The following is an 18,628-nucleotide window of genomic DNA, read 5'->3' on the forward strand; positions in this document are numbered from 1 at the left end:
GAAAGAAATCGCCTAGAAACCCTAGCAACCAGATACCTACTGAAAACCAAAACTCTAGAGCTGCAAAACAAAAAGTAAACATATTACATTTGAATTATTATTAAAAAAACACAACATAAAAAATGAACACTAGTTGCAGATTATGTTTGAATACTCTTTGCTACCATGAGAAAAAATAATTTTCAGGTGAAGTACCATTAAAAGGTGTTAGCCATGAGTTAAATATTGATGAGATAATAATAAAAATGTCTATAACCATTTTGGTGCTAATATTGCAATATAATAATGTTGTGATTAGCTACAAGATTTATGGAACTTTAAAATACTGCAAGACACAGTTTGCAAAATTCTACAGATTTTACATTAATGTTTCTATAGGTGTCATAGAGTAGAAACTGCATTTAATTAATAACGATGCATTAAATAATGCTTTTAATTACTGAATAATAGATGAAGGCCCCACTGTGTGCACACTCACAAGATACAGACCAACACAAGTCATTACTGGGCCACGCAAGTAAATCAGGCATTAGTAGTGCACATAGAATACAAAAGGGTCAGTGTCATTGCCAAGGCCATGAAAACTAATATTTAGTATAGTTCAGTAAGTCACAGAGGGCCCCAAATATTGCATTTAATAGGGCCACAAATAGGGCCAAAAAACGGTTGTTATGGTGGCTGTGTCTATATACAAATACATCACATGCTCTCTCTCTATCGATCTATCAATTACTATAATAAAATTAAATAGTGTCAAAAGTCCAGTACCAAGTCAGGGAAGACCTTGGGAATGGGAATTAAAGAGTACGGAGAGTATGAATCTGCTCACCAAGGCACCCCATACTACGTAATTCATATTTTTGAACTAAATGTTTTTTCAAAATTCCACAATGAATAAAAAAAGCTTACATTTGCTTATTTCATCATCAAAAAGATAAAAAGCTGACCCTATAAAAGAAGAGTTGCTGTATTACAAGAGGTGCTATATTCTTACTCCCATTGTTACAGCACAACTGAGAATTACCATCAGGGGCTATTACTACACTGGATTTACCAGTTCTTTAAAAATGGGCCTCTCTAATGAACCAATCATTATTTACTGATTTAAAAAGGCACTAAAAGGCACAACCATTATCACCTAATTATCATTAAACACTTGCATTTAGTGACCATACTGTGCTAACAGTTAAAAGAACCAAGCCTTTTTTTTATTAAGCAATGTACGTTGGCATAAGTTAGCATAGGGCAAAACTGCAATTAACAGCCATGCACATACTGGGGCACACAGAATAAACATTTAAGCATTAAATACACCCAATAGGATGTGCTGTTTTATTATTATAGAGAACAAGGAAATCATTTTTCAAAATTAGAATTATTTGATTATAATGGAGTCTATGGAAGATAGCCTTCCCGTAATGCAGAGCTTTCTATATAATGGGTTTCTGGCTCCCATAGCCATTTTGCATTTTATTTAGGATCACAGTACGTTACATATGCAATGATGCCACACAGACACTGGCCAAACACTGGCAGACATAGCCTAGCAAACACTGGCACACTGTCACACACACAATGACTTACACACAGACAAACAAACAGTACAGGGTATGCAGGACTGGACTGGGATTCAAAATAGGCCCTGACATTTCAGTACACAGAGGCCCAGACAGCCCTCTACCAGCCCCGAGTGTACTTCCAATCTGACATACAAATACTGTATATAACCACTAATATATTGAATCTTGCATGCACACATGTATGCTAGACACTGGCACATACATGCTTTATGCTCATGCATAATCCTATCACACAGTAACAAACAATGGTACATTTATTGGCACGATAACAGATGTGGGAGAATATACAGGAATGCTATTCAAAATACAACATTGCCTACACTTTTATTTCTGCCACATCAGGGAGATTAGGCAATAATAACTTTTTTTTTTTTTAACTACAGTGTGCATCTCAGATCAGAATATTGAAGTGCAAATTAATTATTTTATATGGTGTGTTAAAATGATGTTTTATGAATGAAGCAATTTAGGAGCAGAGGAACCCAACTGAAACAGAAATAGCAAAAAAAAATGTTTATAATATACATTTGCTAACAAGGATCAATCAGACACCTGCCCAGAACCCAGGTTATTAACATTGCAGAAGATGGGTCACATGGATGTGGGTTGGCACAGAATTGCCCTGGCAGACACTACTATGCCAGATTGAGGCAGTATAACTATCTGAGTTACAGACACTACTAGAATTTAGAGGCATGCCACAGGCTTCAGCCCATCTGCCCCTTATATCCCACCTTGGTGAATGTCACCCAAATTATTATCAAATGGAACTGAAAAAAGCACAACATGGTACATGGGCAGCATTGTGCAGACTAGAATAGCTGACTTGGAGAAGCCTAAAAAAGGGCTGACGCTAGCTGGCATAGTAGCTGCTTGTACTAACACACTTTGATGTTTTTTATGGAACCTCAGAATGCCAAGATCCATATATATCGTGCTGCTCCTCATTGTGCAAGGCTCTCTATCGCTGCAAAGCAACACCCTCATCTCTGTGAAGGCAAACTGTAATTCCTGTCCAACGTACAATCCAGAGTCCATATACAATTTACTTTATAGCATTTCTAATAGCAAGACATAACAAAAGCATACTATGCAGATTCCTGCTGTTGACAATATTAAATGTTTATTGCTTTGTTAGTACACACAATCAGACGTACACATGCATATTTACTTACACACTACACTTATATAACCATGCACACACCAGTAAAAATAAAATGCAAATTTTGTACAGTAGCAGGTAAGGGAGTGACATGATTAGGTCTTAGGTTTAACATTTAGCACATATGCTTAATAGGTCAGATGCACTACAGCTTATAACAAAGCTCAATAGAATCACAGAATATGTAAGGCTTTGTTTTAAAATACATAGTTTTTATGCTACAGCTAACTATAGGAAATTTCAGGAATGTCTGCTCAATTATTATTCCTGCACTACAACACTGCTTTGAAAACATTAAAGGAAGGGTGACATGAGTTCAAAGATTATGAGAAAATTCAGCAACATGGCATCCCAATAAATAGGTGTTGTGCCATTTAGTCTCTCTCCTTGCTTTCATTTAGCCACACAAAATGTTCCTCTCATACAGAAGAATCAAACAAAACTGGCCATATGGTGTCTTGACTCCTAGGAAGGTAAAAGGAGAAATGAAAAAAAAACTTTTGGCAGTGGGGACAATATTTCTATTTGTAAAACAGCACAAAAAGAGTGATAGCAAATCTGTTCAGGGAATGTGATAAAAGGCTAAATGTGGGGGAGGTAATAAAATATGGTCAAGGCAAGCACTTTTTCCTTTGCACAAATATTATATTTAACATAGTCTTTTCAAGTGAAAGTGCATTTTTATTCTTGTTTATGCAGTTTTTCCCTATTAATAGCTTTATTATATTCCCTCATTAATTTCCATCCACTTGCAGTTTTCCCTCTTTTGACCTTAACTTATTTTGTGTGTGGTTCGTATTTCATCTGCATGAGAAATACATCAGCCCTGCCATGCAGCTGTCACTAAACGCATTACTATTTTATTGGGGCACTAATAGATATCAGGTTGATGCTTATTATACAGACTGTAAAATACATCACTAGCTATACATTGTAAACATTTGAATGCTATTTAATGGTTAGATTTAACTTTGTGAATCTGGTGTAGAATGCATCTTTAATTTGCACCGCTAATAGCAGTGCATTAAAGGAACATTTAGAAATTACAGAAAACATATGCTTGCCAACTAAGTTGTCTTAAAAGCAGACAAATGCTTGTCTTTCTAAAGCAATGCACTGCATTTCGGGTACTAGTGTTTGCTGAATATATGTACACGCTTGTGCTACCTTTTTCTGAATGGAACTGAATTAAGCTCAGATCCCACTTTTAGCATCCAACTGAGTACATTGTGTGTGCAGCAATAACAGAGCCACCCAGCAGGAGGAGAGATTGCCCCTCACCTGCTGGAAATGGCTTCTGGCATCTTCCACACTTCCTTTGGTATTCACAATACACCCTGTTTACACATAGCACCTAAGTATTAATTGCAACTGTTGTTTTTATTATTGACTATTGTTTGGTTGAAGCTGCACTGACTAAGGAATAATCATTGGAAATTAGCCTGTAGCAGAGTCTGTTTAGGTCACATTTACTGAAGGATATCATTGTGTATGCGTGAAGTTCCCCATACAATGTGAGTGATTCTTTTACACAGCAGTATGCCCTGCTTGCTCATTTCTTTCAGCTATCCTGGTGCTCACTCTCACAGCATGCTACAGTATATGGGCAGCAAAAGGCACATCTTACTCAACAAATATACACCAATACATTCATTTTTCTGAACAATAAAACATAAAACTCCTACCTATAAGCACCATTTTTGTATAAATGAGCCATTCATATACATGTGGGCTACCATTTTGTGATTAAATGTGCCCTCACCCACTGAACACCTGACAGGAAATAATGAAAATTCTAACTGTAACAGGAAGTGGTGTGGAACTAAAAGAAACAGTAGCCATTCATTGGCAAATGTAACCTAGCATGAATATGTGCTCTAGTTTGTATGTGAGAACAGTGTCTCATAAGGCAGAGGGATGCACATTAGTTCCTTCAATATGGCATAATCCAGTGGCTTATACTATTAAAAATACATACTTTTCATGAAATTGTTTATTTATATGGACTGTGTTAGGTGAAATATATTTTTAAAAGACCTAGAATGTCCAGATATATAGTTTCTAAATTAAAAGAAATCCATGTAATTGTTCTCAGGAGCAATCAGCACAAGAATGGGTCTAGTTTTACACATATTACACTGCTTCATTATTTCATTATTTTATGTGAATATCTAAATCAGAGGCCTACAGGCTTTTCAGGTTTAGCCTCCCTTTTGTGATCCAACATTTATTCATAGCCTCATTCAGAAAAACAAGAAATATCTGGTTAAGGTAAGCAAGCATTCTACAATGTTTTGATGAACAAAAATCAATTCTATGGAAAATATAGAACTGTTTACTCTGGTAAAAAAACAGTATTACAACTAATATGAATAATTAGAACAAGATTCCTTGATCTTATTGTATATTGGAAATAAAATAAGTGTTTGATGACCTTTCTATTGTGATACTTCAAGAGGACACGTAAAGCATCCACATATGAAATTAAGTCCCTAAATTAGAAACCATTCCTGTTAAAGATGCTGGCATGCAAAAATTCTCCCAAGATTAAAGGTTAAATTGTCAAATGATGACGTTTATAACTTCCTTTATAAAACTTATAACAAGTTTTTAACAGACTTTTGGGAAGAGTAAATAACAATGTCAATTTATCTTTCTATGAGTAAGTTCACTATGATACCAGATTTTGAGAGAACCTTTTTTTTTTTTTTGGAGGTTTCTGCTACTAAAGTAGCCCAATGACCCGTAGTGTAACGTAGGGAAGCAGGGGCATGACAGATACGTTGGACAGAATTAGCCACTCCCAGTTGCAGGTGATTCGTTGATTCATAAAAGGTATAAATGCTGGTAAACTGTTCCCGCTTCTCAATCCATTTTAGTCAGCATAGTAAAACGCCCACCCTCCCTCCCTATAGAGGTGGAGATAGAATGTTTTCAATCGGTTCTTACTTGACAGCACTGGCTTCTCACTTTTAAATGAGTGAGAAACAGCTGTAGGCTGTTTTGACCTCTGTAGTTCTGCCACATGTGAGAAGTGCGGTGGTTGAACCTAAAAAATATATACTTGTATCTTATTAGTGTTTCTTCTGTTTAAAATTGGCAGTAGATTTTGAAGGTATTATGTAGTCTTATGGCACATTGGGTGCTTTTATGGATATAAAATGCCTAAAGTGTCTGTACTGCTGCTTTTTAGTCCAACAATGCTCACTAGGACTGCGGAGACTTATTCCCTTCCTTCCAACCTACCCCCCCCGATGAGCCCAACTGACATAAGAAAAACACAATGACACCGTTTTGGTGGGTGGAGTTCGGCCACAGCTTTATTAAAGAATCCAACATCAGAATAGTCCTTGCCATGTATTTCAAACTTTACCAAACATCTTAAAGACTGTTTTATAACGAATGCCAGCCACTGCGAACTCAGTGGGCATGTGGAAACCATCAAACAACCAGAGATTAAATGGCCAAGGACTATCACCCGCCATATGCTGTGACAAACCAAAACACATACAAATATATGTAACTTTCAGAATTAAAAAAAAAACATGAACAGAGCCTAAAAGAAACATATACATTTAAGTTGAGCGAAATTACTGACCTACTGGTCGCCAGCTAAATGCGCTTAAACAGGGAGGGGGGGAGGGAGATGCTGCTCCGTGTGTAGCAGGAGGTGAGGCTGCAACGCTGCCCTGGGAGCTGACAGGCAACAGGGGGAGGGGTGAGTGTGGGGTCTAATACTTTCCCGCCCAATGGCTTACTAACTTAACCCTTCATGTGCCAGAGGGAATTGAGCCCCAGCTAGCTCCACAGTCCCTCCACGCTTTCATGAAGTATTTCAGCGCTCTCTAAACGTTTAAGGGCAAGGGAATACATGGTGTTTTTACAATGCATTTTTAAAGATGCAGGCATTGACATAAATATGCCCAAATCATAGCCCCATAGACAATGATAGGATGTGCATCATTGAATCCCATGAGGTGTAAATGTAACGTATGGAAACGTATGTTGGTCTGTGACCCAAGTGATGGCATACTGAGGGTGCCAACATGGATGGTGCTGATTTGAAGTTGATGTGAAGAACACGCCATAGAAGCACAAGTATATGACATATGAACCTATGATATATAAAGTAACAAGTGCAGTCTCATTCCCATGGAGAAATGAGTCCAACAGTGGGGAGAGAGGTGTGGTTTAGCATGGTTACCTGGTTACCTGGTTGCTACTTAAACACATAGTGGGAAATCCTCTCTAGCTCTCAATGTGCATAAGGGAATGGCACTTTCTTTACAATATGATGTGAAATTAGGGGAGAGACTAATGTACTTGAGTTGAGGGTAACAAGAACTTAATCACACGGTGAGGTGTGTAGCTGGAGCTAAGCACCTTAATATACGCACAACTAAATTTTAATCTCCTCTGCAGGAACCGAACTGAACGAGCTACTGGCTGAACCAATAATTATCACCATTTCCCCACATGGAATAATTGTTGGGGGATATTTTGCAAAGTGTGTTGGCATCCTTTTAACGTTTAACGCATACTCTTGAACTATAACCTACCAATTGTATTTAAAAGATTTTGCCTATGCAATTATATTTAAATTTTGTGCATTCCTTATAATGCTGTTTTGAGTACTACCAAATAAAGGGACACAATAAATGGAGTTCAAACTTCTTTAATAATGTTATGTTGTTGGTATTAGTGTACCCAATAATATACCACTGTTCTATCTTTTAATTATATTACACAAACCTTTGTGTTTTTTAGATGAAGAAGCAATACATAATGAAAACTCTCATCCACAGAACAATGTGGAATCCGCAAGGTAGTGCATACACTAGGCTGTTATATGCTACATATTAACAATTTACAAGATGATGGCAAAACTCTTGCGAGGTGATGTGTGGTAGCTCTGTTGCTATGATTACATTATGCAATGATGCTGGGTTACTTTACCTCGCTACATTTGGCTTACTACAGATTCATAATGATATCTTTGATGTACAGCAGGAACTTTTGGGAAACAGGATTTCGAGTCAGTGTGTAAAGTGTATCTTGGGTGTGTAAATACACCAGGCTGAAAAATGCACACAAAAAGCGCTGTGGGTTTCTCTGCATATTTATGCCACTGGCTGCGTTTCATCCACAAAGGAATGAAATGATTTGGCCTAGTCTGTTAGTACGTAACAGAGTAAGGTGCAAACATACAAATAGGTTACTGATGGATATTCACACATCATAAGTGTAAAAGAATGAATGCAAAAATGGCCCCAGTATCACAGGGGAACAGCAACTTACAAAAAGAGCACTCCAAAAAATAGCATAAAAACAGCTTTATTTATCATCATACAAAATGTACAAACCTTGTGCCCCTTTGCTTTCAGTAAGTAAGGTGCAGCAGGAAAGCTTTGTTGGGGTGTGATTTAATTAGGCACAGTTTTAGTGTGAGCAAAAAATATTTTCTTTCCAGGTTTTCAGAAGCATAATAATAAGGGAAACCTGTATGCTGGTGGGCCCAGGAGACCCTAGAGAGCCCAGACAAAAAAAAAGTTAAATTTATGTTGGCCATAAAAGGTAAGCTTTGCAGGAGCATGATTCTGCTGCAGGGCCCAGCAACTTGTAGTTAATGACTCTGTATATTTCAGAGGGTCTTGGGAGTAAAATGAGTCCTTAAAAGATTGAGCTGTAGGATACCATAATATTGTATTACTCCACTGGCCAAGACACACTGATCCACGTGTTCATTGAGCAGACCTGCCATGAAAAACTGGAGGGAGAATAGGTCCCTGCAGTTTTAGAATTGCCTGTTGATCTCTATAATTGCTAATGGGAAGCATTGGTAGACTATGGGTGATGTAATAAATCACTGATGTTAACCAGGGACCACTACATGCTACCTGCTGCTTAGCTATTAATTATGGGTTGCCAGACCTCATGCACACTTTCAATTTTTTGAGATTACCTCCTAGTACAAACCACTTGTGGATTTGTCAGAGTCTATGACCTCCTCTGATGAAGCACTATGTGCGAAACGCGTTAGGAGAGGCACTAGGATGCACCTTGTCACTGTTTGGTATAGTATATATTTGAATTTGTTTTGTATTATGTTTTGAAAAAATCTTTGAGCCATTAAAATGTGGTTTTATTTTCACTGAATTTTTTGCTGTTATTTGGTCCACTTTATTGAGGTGTATCTCAGAATACCTAATACCTGTTGTTGTGGCACCGCTAAAGTTTTTTATATATGTAAAGTTTTTAAAATAAAATCAATGCCAAGGTTAAATGCTCACAGCATTTACTGAGTCATGTTATTGTGTCATGCATTCCACTGACTGAGGAGAGCTCTGAATAGTAAAAACATAGACTAAGGGTATTTCTGAAGTTCATCCTATTCCTCTGTTTTATAGGGCCCCAGCATCTCATAGGTCCCTAGAACAGATTTCTGGAATATGTAGTTCAGCTTGATGATTTGGACATCCAAAAGGGCTCCTGTCTTCCTGCATAATCAGTTGCCCCTTTCTCTAACTCCACAACTGCTGTCCCACAGATTCTGACTGTGGAATACAATAAAATTCTATGCATGAACTCTGGGTGTAAGGACATGGTCTAACAATGCTAATGGTCTTCTCCAATTATCTTTTTTTCTAAAGATTACAGTGTCCAAAACAAAAGATACAATGCACAAAAAAAAGAGTGAAATCAATAATACAACAGCCTTGTGGGTAATGAAACAGATGTTTGGTTTAAAAAACATTTATGCTAAAACTGCAGCTATTAACGTCTGCTGGAAAGTGTGTGAGTTTTTTTTCCACAGCTATTTAAAAAAACAAGAAGCCTTGAAAAAAAAATGTACTTGTATAACATTACCCAAAAAGCTGATTTGTTAAGCCCATCAAACTGAACACTGATTACATGTGGGTGATGAAGAAGCGTGCAGTCCTTGGCACAAACGGACTAAATTTATTTTTCAAGTCGGCAGGTGGAGGTAGAATTTCTATTGTTTCTACCTCCATATCTGATGATTCAGCCCTAAACGTCAGTGGAGGGTGGGAACGACCAATGGTCGCACCAAAGATCATTATTGCTATGTGGATGGCCACCTTAAGTTATTAGAACCCCGTGCACAAAGAACTTGCTATGACTCCTGAAAATTAACAATGGTGCCTTGTACGTAATACCAATTGTAGATAGGTGCATCCACCATCCCGATTGCTAGTATGTAGTCCCACAGATGGAGATGTAGCCCTTTATTCTTGATTCTGAAAGAGCAGAAAGTTGAACCTATGGTCGCTTGGGGGCAAGATGCACAGTGCAAAGAACAGGGAATGCTATCAGGCACAAACTCTGTGCTTTTTTAATTTTTACTTCAATAAATCTGCAAACTAATATGCCCATCCTATTTGCTGAAGTCATTAAGTGATCATCTCAAATACCCTATAAGGTATCGACAGCAGCAAATAGAGGGACCAAGCGGCACAAATAACTAACCAATTCAATGACATGAATAATGTTACTTTTAGATATTTTGTATATGTTATATATGTATATTTTATGTATACTCAGATTGTAAGCTCTACGGGGCAGGGACCTACTTCCTACTGTGTCTCATACCACATGGCACTTATATATATATATGTATACATATATGTATTTATTGTATTTATTTATTATATCACTTGTCCTCCCTGTGTGTAATTTTGTATTCTGTAAGACTGTACAGCGCTGCGTACCCTTGTGGCGCTTTATAAATAAAGTTATACATACATACATACATACATATGGAACATATAGTATTATTTGATACCTTTCCAATAATGAGTTCTTTATTTTATTTCAGGCCGAGGGGCGGTGGATCTTAGAAAGATGGCATGCATCCGGCATCCTTTTATTGCAGCATAGCCATGATATTTTCTCACTATACTTTGTAAGCTCTCCATTTCTGCTCGTTCAAATGTTTTTTTCTACCTGTCATACTATTTGTGTTTTCCCTAGCACACTGTACTCCACTGTGGAGTATTTAGGGCCTTTATAAATAAACTATAAACATAAAAATGCCTAGACACAATGGGGCCAAATTTCATTGACAGACATAATGCAGCAACTGTTAATCAGCATTTATTTTGTTGTTCATATTAAGAAAACTCTTTGAAAGACTATTCTACAATAATAGATTCCCCAACATGTATGCTCTTAATTATTCAGGGTGCATCCAGCTTTAGATTGATAAACATACAGTTCTTTTCAATGACGGACTATATGTTCTTAGGTATGGTTGATATTTTCCTATCTCTGTTTTCTTTCTCCACTAATAATAAACTTAGCATCCAGGGTGATTCATACTGAGGATTGATATATTGGACAGGTGGCAGCCCTTATTTGAGGGTATCTTGTTTAAGATGTAAGCTTACTTAAAGGAACGCAGGCCATTTCAGAATATTACAACAATAAATTTAGGAAAAATGACACCAAATGAATGAGAAAACTACTCTCTACTGTTTGAGGCTGTTTTTACCACTTAATTGTGTAATAAAATGTCATGATAGTTTTCCTCTAAGCTTAAACTCCTGTAAGGTTGGTTAATTACCCACAAGGTATAATTTGCATATTAATGACCACAGAATTTTAAAAATATATTATCTGTATATTTTTTCTTTTACTAGGAATACAATTTTATTATTTTTATGTTTTATGGCAGAAATATTTTTAATTCATGCTATATTTTGATTTGAATCCTAAATTATTCAATTAAATACACTAAACGGTTTAGGAAATTAAGAAACTTAAGAAATACAGAGACAGTAAACTGGAATGTTATTTTTTTGTCCATTATATCCTGTACTTGAGCTTTGTGTGTTCAGACCTCTCCAGTGATATCAGGAGCATAATGCATTTTATTCTATCATCTATTCCTTTGTCTAAAGGTCCCCATACACGGGCCGATTCTAGCTGCCGATATTGGTCCCTTAGACCCATATATGGGCACTACCGATGGGCTGCCCGACCAATATCTGGTCTGAAATTGGCCAGATCTTGATTGGACAGGTTTAAAAATCTAGTCAGTCCGGGGACCGCATCAACGAGCCGATGCGGTCCCCGGTCCAACTAGATTTTTAAACCTGCCCAATCGAGATCTGCCTATACTCTTTGTTATAATTCGATCATTTGGCCCCAGGTCCAAACGATCGAATTAGCCAGGATTCACCCGATATCGCCCACCCATAGGTGGGGGATATCGGGAGAAGATCTGCTCGCTTGGAGACATCGCCAAGCAAGCGGATCTTAAGGTGTATGGGGTCCTTTAGACCAGCTACAGGGCCAATGGCAGTGCCTGCTCCCTTTGTGCTCTTCTGTTTTGGGTTGACTGCAACATTTGCTATCTACAAAAGGTCACTCTGCACTCTGCATCATTAACAGCAGCACTCAGACTTAAGGTGGCCATACATGCTAAGATCCGCTCACTTGGTGAGAACCTACGGGTGGGCTATATCGGGCTTATTCGGTCGATGAGCCGGTGCAGTCCCCAATCCGACTAAATTTTTAAACCTGCTCAATCAAGATCTGCCCAATTTCAGGCCAGATTTCGGTCAGGTAGGCCCGTTGTTAGTGCCCATACACAGGCCGATAAGCCACCGAATCAGTCTAAGGGACCGATATCGGTAGCTAGAATCAGCCCATATGGCACCCTTTACAAGGCAGATGTTGGTGTGCGGGAGAATACCCCAACGTTTCAGACACATGTCCTTTGTCAAGGAGCTTCACAACTTTTGCTGTCTCTCATGGAGATAACAACTTTTGCTATCACTCATGGAGCAGCCACACTGGCAATTCCACTGTTCCATCTAAGCTGTGCACTCATGTGCAAGCATGCACATTTTGAGGCTAGTGCACACCTAAAATTGGGGTGGGCATAAAGAATTTGGTGTAAAACCACATTATTTTACGTATTATGACCTGCGCACACTAGTTTTAAAAACTGCACTCACAGCCAAGAAAAAAATTCGAGGGAACAATTGGCACCCATGCAATTAGCGGCTTCTTGGTGCTACCTTTACATAGGTGTAAAATCTTAGTAAAGATGAATGGGCAAAATGGGAATTGTGTTTTTTTTTGCAGTTAATCCTTTTTAGTTATGAGCCAAGGTTGTTTTGAGCTACTTGTTGCCGAAGCCGTCAGACCCTGGCCACTCCCACACCAGTACCTGTCCAACTGCTGTGGACCTGGGTGGAAGGGAAATCATTACTTGTGTAGAAAGCACTAATGTCCTTTCTTACACTAAAAGAGAGAAAATTCCTGTTAACAAAACAAAAATAACCAACCGAACAAAAAAAACCCCCCACAATTTATGGTATTGCTGCCTCTGCAGTGGCTATGAACACTAGTATTGCTGACAAAGCAGTTACCACCCAAAATATATGGCTATTTAAACCGGTTTTCATTCTTTGCTTAGTTCCAGCAATATATGGTTAAATTCCTATGTAGGCAATTATGAGTCTAGGGAAAACTAATGAAAAAGGTCTAAATTTTGTTAATAAAACGAGATTACACATAAGTTGAAACTTTTGGAGATATATTGTCTTTTTAAGAAATGGAGCCTGGGACAAATAAACTAGAAAAACATTATAGCAGATAGCAAACAAGTACAATAAGAATTATGAAATTATGAAAGAAAATCCCCCCTGGATTTTATCTAACATTGGTACAGAAGGAGTTTATATATATATTTGAAGCAAAAATAACTATTTCCCATTTATCAAGGTAAAGGTGTGTTGGAACAGAATTTGCTGACTGTAAATATTCTCTTCTGCAGTATGTAATGGATAGAAGATTCAGATGGTGCTAATGTGAGACTGGGATTATGTTATTTACTGTTACAGATTGTATCTGAAACCTGCTCATTGCATCCTTCAGTGATTTGCAATATTCATACTTTATAAATAACAAGTAATGGAACATCCTTATATGCTTATTATATTTCAAAATCCGATGAAAGAAATAAGAAGAAATAAAAATAATATGCAATGACCAATTCTAGTACTTGTAGCAAAAAATAAATAAATAAATAATAATGAAAAAATGAATTAGAAAAACTGTTTGTATTATGTAGCAATGATCAACTCCCTCTCCTGGAGTGAATAGGAATAGGCAGGCAGCATGAATTAGCATGAGATTTCTCCCATCATAATTATTGTGCAGCAATTTCTAAAATACTTGGTCTCCCAGTGCAGAAATCAGCAGAATACTTGATATTATTCTATAATGTGTAGCTAGTTACAAACAAATGAATTAATTATGAATAATGATGAAAATACAGTAAATGATTTATACTATAGTCAATACAATGTATGTAATTCCTCTACTTAAAGTATCTACTTATACCATTTCTGCATTTGTTTTTTGCAGAATGTCCCTATTGTGTAAGATAACACATTCTTTCAGTCTATTTCTTACAATACCAAATTTGTACTTTATTCTCTCTATAATGAGATCACATTTCAAATGACTACAAACAGGGAGATCTGAGGTTTGGTTGATCAAGCATATTTGCAGATTAGACACAGGGACCCTCTGGCAAAGAGTGCAGAGTTGCAATTAGTAAGATACAAAATAATGGCAATATATTGCATATCTGTTAGAAAGTTGCTTCCCTGCCTTAGGGCTGAAACCATGCAGTCTGGAGTGGCAGCACAGATAAAATAAAAGGCACAAAGTTACAAGGCACTTAAAGGGACAGCACTTACAGTTGGATGCCAATCAGGTGCAAACTGCACCTAGTGTTTTCGGAGTAGGAGTTACTTTACTTTCAGTACCTTATGAATTATGTCAAAATGCAGTCTTTATTGTGTTCATGGGTTCGTAAATGTCCCATTGAGCCTTTATTTTTTCAGTCACTAACAAGACTTTCTTAAGGAAAGTTTTTTTAAATAAAACAAAATCCATTAGTGGAAAACTCATTTAGGGTTTTGTTGCCCATGTGAATCACCTTTTGGGTGAGTGACAAATTTCCTGAAAATACCTTCCCAGACAGACAGACTGGTTGGTCTGATTTTCAGACCCCAAAGAAGGTAGGCCTGCAGAGGGTGTGTATCCAGTAGCTGCAGTTGGGCGTGATGAGCATGTGCAGATGAATTTGGGGCTTAATGGTTCCACCATTTGTGGTGGTGTATTGTCTATTTTTAGGAAAACAATACATATCAATGATATATATTTCCATTTAAAGTGCCAGAGGCTTATGTTGTAGGTGAAGGAGGCTGACCTTAGTGCATTCACTGAAAAAGCTTCATGCTGTGTTTATGATCAATAAAAGTGAGTTCTACAGTACAGTTTACATAGAACAATAATGCTACAAACTATTCATTTAATTGTTATTTAAGTATTTCACCTGGTGTTGAATACAGTCATAAAAACGACACCAAATAAGTCTTAAATAATTACTTGTGCTCATATCCATTCCAGTGTGGTATGTTGTGCTCATTGGAGCCACCAATCACTTCAGTGTTGTATGTATGTATGTATATCTTTATTTATAAAGCGCTACTTATGTACGCAGTGCTGTACAGTAGAATACATTAATACATTAATACATTAACAGGGGGTTAAAGATAATGGATAAATATATAGTACAACAATAAATACAAATAAATACAAGGTACAGTTGCAATAAGAGTCAGAAACAAGATGAAGGAGGTCCCTGCCCCGTAGAGCTTACAATCTATATGGGAGGGGTAACTAACAGACACAAATGGGCAAATGTAAGTGCTGTAGGTCACAGTGGGTGACACTACAATATAAGTGCTATCCCTGTTGGATAAACTAGGTCTGATTCCAGAGTAGGGTCTTTTGTTATGTAACTAGCAGATTTTAAATCATGTATGATGTAGAGACTTTATCAGCAAATTTAGGATAATCCTGTCAGCTGGTAAGTAGAGACACAGTGCAACATGAAGTTTTACAATAGCTATAGTAGGGAAGATATGTTGTGAGTGTAAAAAGACTATAGGGCTCATTTACTAATGACTGGAGCAAAATGCAGTAATGGAGGAGTAATGGTGGGACCCCCCACCCATCACCCTACCTGAGCCCTAATGTGCACATTCAAATGTGTTAGGGAGCAATAGTATGCACATGGTGCTAAGGAGCCCTATTCTTACCAATTGCTGTATGTTAGTATGAAAGTAAGTACAGGGCTGCCTTGTGCTTGCCAATGCATTGTAAATTAGCACTAAGCAGCATGATTTTGCCCCCTTTAGGGCTCTAACTCTTGGGGTATTTGGATTGTTCTTTTTCAGATACATTAACAGAGACAGAAATTCAGGGAAATTACTGCTTTTCCTAGCTTAATAAGTGTGCTAACAGAACAAAATCCAACAAGTTAAGTTCCACCTTCCACATTATCACGTTATTTTCCCTATTTTATTTTGATCTAAGTTACTAATTCTAAATGTGGCCAAAGCAAAATGGTTGTTTAGGGTGGCCAAAGCTTAAAGGTGAACTTATGTCCCCTATTGGGTTTAAAAATGTTAAATTGGCTTCCCACCTGAAGAGAATCACTAGCCTTTGTATTGTAAATAACACCACACTTACTGAGAACCAAGGGAGGTATTAGGCTGCCTTCAGGAAAATGACAGGGACACTCTGGAGCCATCACCCAGTATCTGGAATAGAGATACCTTCCCCTGAAATAAGACACTGCACGTGGGAATCAAAGGAAGCTTTGTGATGTCAGAGAAGTGCTCCTACAAGATTTAAAAAAAAAAAAAATAATCCTACAAAACAATACATGGTTCCTACAATATCAATACTTGGCTCTTTTTTAGGATAAAGTAATTTCTGCTGGCAGAAATTACAGTTGTAATACACAAGGTGGCTATAGTGCACCCATACACAGGCTGATCAGGTATGCCTCTGAGCACCTGGGCATCAGGCTGAATGGACAGAGTGGGGCCACACATGGTATGGCTGCCTTCCATTGATTATTGTACCAGTCGTTCTTGCAAACGGCATGAGCAATCGGAACAGCAGAAAGTAAAGGGAGTTTCTGCTAGGATAACTTTATATACAGCTTTCTACATCTTACAGTGTATATTAGTGTTCTTATGGTTTAAAGCAAAGACACAAGCATAGTGTAAAATAGAAATTAATATGGAAATAATTCTCTTCTGTTTTCCATTACACCAATGTATTTGTTTTCATGGTTTTTATTTTGTTTACTTATCAGCTGGTGGTCAGCTTAATTAAGAAATCCCATGGCTCCTAACACAGTTTGCCATAACGGTGCAGTGTCAAGAATCAAACGGATTGCATTATCAGTAACCCAAGCCTGAAATGTAGACCTATTTATATGAAAGGCATAATCCCATCACAGGACAGTATTACAAGGCATTTAATGCCCAGCTGGAAGTGTTGGAGGCCTGAGGCAGCCCTGAAAGGCTTTACCCTACTAAAGGAACTAACTGACATCTTGTATTTCATTCATGGATGGCACATTCTGATCTTTTCAGTTTAATATTCTAACTTTTCTTTACAGTATTTGAGAGAAAGTGCCATCAAAAAGGCAACAAGTACAGCTGAACAGTAAATACAGGTATGGCATCTGTTATCTGGAAACCCGTTATCCAGAAAGTTCTGAATTATGGAAAGGCCATCTCCCATAGACTCCATTATAATCATATAATTCTAATTTTTAAAAACAATCTCCTTTTCCTCTGTAATAATAAAAGAGTACTTTGTACTTGATCCCAACTAAAATATAATTAATCCTTATTGGAGGCAAAACACTCATATTGGGTTTATTTAATGTTTAAATGATTTTTTAGTAGACTTAAGGTATGGAGATCCAAATTACAGAAAAACCCCATCATGTTGGAATGAGCAATAATAATAATAAAACATATGCATAGCACAGGAGTATGCTGACAGAAAACTAGTTCTGCCTGTAAATAAGGGATAACTAAAATATTATGGCTTATTTTCATAATAAAGTGTTAGTTTTCCTTTACCCAATAACTAAATAACTAAAGCAACTGTAATTCCTTGTATAACAGCTTGAATTTTATGTAGCTGTGTTTTTACTCTGCTTGATAATTAGGTGATTGGTGTCAGACATTTCCACCCATAATCCACAAGGGATAAAGATATTGATTTATTTGTTCTTGCTGCTTAACTATATTGTGCATTCACAATCTGCCATTTAATTTGCTTGATCATATTTTGGAAGACATCAATAGAAAAAGAAAAGAAAATCATACATCAAGGAAAATTATCTTCCTTTATAACTGCAATGTCTATTTAGAAAACAGGTGATTATGGAGTACAAATAATAAGCAGCAGTTAATTCTAAGGAATATAATTGTACTAACAGCTTATGTAAGTATACAACTGGGTATGTTGCATCCACTTCCTACACCTTGGCGTGGATCCACTACAGTTAGGCTAGAAAGTCATCAATATCTGGTTGAGTTTTCTCAAAGGTGCTGAATTAAACATGCAAGAGTCTAAATATTGCAGATGGTCTAATTTTTGCCAAGAAAAAGCCATCTGCACTATGTGTTTGTTAGAATAAAAATGGACTTAATGGAGCTACTACAATCACTCCCACTGGCAGATCGTCAGTGATTCTCTAGTAAACCCTATCAATCATCGCAATACGGAATGTTCCAGTTTAGCACATTCCACTGGTGTTGTAACATTAAGAACTTAAAGGAAGAAGTACTTAAGTCAGTACAGCTTGTTAAGCCAAAAGAACACATATTATACTAATATGAAATAACAGTGTCTGTAGTTTGACTGGTGTTGCAGCTGTTAATTTCAGTCTAGTGGAAGCAGTTAAAACGAAATCATTTGTCATATACTAACTAGACTATGGCAGTTACTTTCAGCTATACACCAT

The sequence above is a fragment of the Xenopus tropicalis genome, chromosome 4, assembly GCF_000004195.4.
Source record: "Xenopus tropicalis strain Nigerian chromosome 4, UCB_Xtro_10.0, whole genome shotgun sequence".
NCBI classification, from domain to species: domain Eukaryota; kingdom Metazoa; phylum Chordata; class Amphibia; order Anura; family Pipidae; genus Xenopus; species Xenopus tropicalis.